Source organism: Ananas comosus, unplaced genomic scaffold (assembly GCF_001540865.1).
Source record: "Ananas comosus cultivar F153 unplaced genomic scaffold, ASM154086v1, whole genome shotgun sequence".
NCBI lineage: Eukaryota > Viridiplantae > Streptophyta > Magnoliopsida > Poales > Bromeliaceae > Ananas > Ananas comosus.
Window position 1 is genome coordinate 87,370 of NW_017893381.1, and position 2,535 is coordinate 89,904.

The window sequence follows — 2,535 nt, forward strand, 5'->3', positions numbered from 1 at the left end:
TTTGAAAAGGCTCTACAAAAGGAGCCCCAGGGCATGACATAGCAACCATAGAGATGGTAAAACACCTTGATGATTTAAAATAGAAGAGTTAGTAGGAGCTTTGCAAACTTCTGAAAAGACTTTTCTTATTAATGCGTCTTCTTCCAAATCTTCTTTCAAAAGTGCTGGTATGGCCTCAACAACTGAGGAAGATACGAACTCTTTTACTGATGATGATGTTAATGTTAATGCTTTATTAGCTGCTACTTCATCTCCTTTTATACAGCTAGCTTCTAATTTACTAATTCTATCTTTATCACATGATAAATCTACCTACGAAAGTGATTCGAGCGATGAATAATCAGACGATGATGATCTTGCTACAGTCTACCAACAAATACTTGTGGAATCTAAGAAGATGGCGAAACAGAACAAGAGCCTAAGGAAGAGACTGTTACTTCACTTTCAAAAGAACTTGAAGAGGAACGGTGTAATCTTGTGAAGATTAATTCAACAATGCAAGAGAAGTGCAATCAATTGGAAGCTCAGAAGAAATCTCACATTAAGAAGATGCATGAATCTAATATGGAATTTCACTCATTGAGATGGGTCGATGGTGTCGCACAATTTATACCGCCGCTTCAATGCTCTATTATACCTTACATACACCAAATCATTTAAGCATTTTTGTGTGAGCCTATTTCTTTCTTGCTATGAAGCTGCAAAAAAACAAACAACCTTATTGAAATAAAGAAAATGTGAAAGTTTAAGTATTAAATAAGATGATTTGATCTTGCAACTTCCATGTTCAAAAACACTCCAATTTCACTCACAACCGGAAGCACTACAAATGAGGCTAAGAACCCTAATTGCAAATTTTTGCAAGTCCGATGTTGATGATCCAAACAATTTCCACCACTCCCCTGTTCATTAAAATATTCTATTAATAAAAATGTATATAAATGGCTGCATTTTTTTTCTTATCTACTTACAACTTATAAGAAATAACTACTAAAAGTTTAAAATGTATACAGCATAAATTTTTAATAGTAGTATAGAACTAGTATACCTGATGACTTTGTATTCTTTGGTCGAATTGCCATATTAGTTCCAAAAAGTCCATGTGCTTTACGATACACACTTAGTTGATCGCATATTTTATCTTGTTCTTGAGCCCTTGAAATCAATTTTTACAAAGCTTTATATAAACCCGCCATAATCTCTTCATCTCTAAGGATTTCTAAATTTGAATAAAAGAATTCAGGATTCAAGAAATGGCCAACAGCATGTAAAGGGCGATGAAGTTGGCATTCCCATTTATTATCAATAATATTGAATATTTCACTGTATTTCTCCCCCCTCTCTTTAAAAGACTTTGCAATTGCTTCCTTTGCTCTATCCATTGCCTCATAAATATAACCCATTGTCGGCCTTTTCTCACCATCAACTAGCCGAAGTACATGAACGAGAGGACCAAAAATCTTAAGAATAAAAATAATGCTAGTCCAAAATGTAGGCATCATTACAATGCTAGCCGCCCCTTTGCCCGCTTGTTCCTTTGCCCATTTACTCTTGGTCCAGTCATCCAATGTGAACATTTTTCTCAGTTGCTCTTTTGCTTATGTAGCCGTTGAAGGGTAAGAAAGGCCGTTGCGAATCTTGTAATGCAGGCCTAAGCAACTTCTCTTTAGCCTTGAATGAAACGCCCATCATGTTGACTAGGCGTATGCGGGTATAAATAATAACATTTCAATGTCGTTGCCCTTTTCAATGTTCTATGCACCTCAGCATCTTTCCAAGTCTTCAAGATCAACATGAATCAATGGGCGGTATAAGGTGACCAATACAGATTTTGGTCGCTTTGCTTCAACAATTTTTCTATTAAAAATTCACAAATTCTATATCAGTTAAACAAATATTCCCACCATAATTATGAAATTACGTTATCAAATAATGTAAAAAACTTGTGAAGGACCGCGCTGTCTTGGCGGGGACGACTTCGTAGAAATAAATAAATAAATAAAATAATTAAAAATAGCAAAATAAAAAGTCAAAGAATTATATTAAAATAAACAACTTGAAAAATAAGTAACTAATTAAAGGTTGAGGATGAAAATACACATACCTCATTGCTTAAATGATATAACATTAAAAATTTGAGGATTAAATTGTTATTTCGCTTATAGTTTTAAGGATGGAATGTAAATCCAATCTTTTCAAAAACTTTTTTTTATCCAATTTTATAGTACAAATAAAAAATTAGATTAGACTTAAAAAAATATATAAATTTCTTCTAGGTACATGAACAATGAATAAAAAAATTGAAGTTAGAGGAGAAAAAAAAAAAAACCTCCCTCCTCTTCTCCTGCTGGGTCGCACGCCGCCACTGGAGGTCCCAGATTGGATTAAAGAAATAATAAATAAGGACATAAAATGAGAATTAGAGAAAAAAGAAAAAAAACTTCCCTTCCCCGACCTTCCTTGGCTGGGCCCTACCTCTGCGTTGAGCGGCTCGCTCGGACCGCGCCCGCGCCGGCTCTGCGCCGCGCGCCTGCG

The 2,535-nt window shown here is 35.0% G+C and overlaps 1 long non-coding RNA gene across 1 annotated transcript; it reads right to left on the reverse strand.

Moving 5' to 3' along the window:
* Nucleotides 1-752: 752 nt before the first annotated feature.
* Nucleotides 753-1,655, reverse strand: LOC109705835. Its single transcript, XR_002214935.1, has 2 exons — nucleotides 1,049-1,655; nucleotides 753-902 (listed from the first exon to the last, which is right to left on the reverse strand). It is a non-coding gene; the product is annotated as an uncharacterized LOC109705835 (long non-coding RNA).
* Nucleotides 1,656-2,535: the final 880 nt, after the last annotated feature.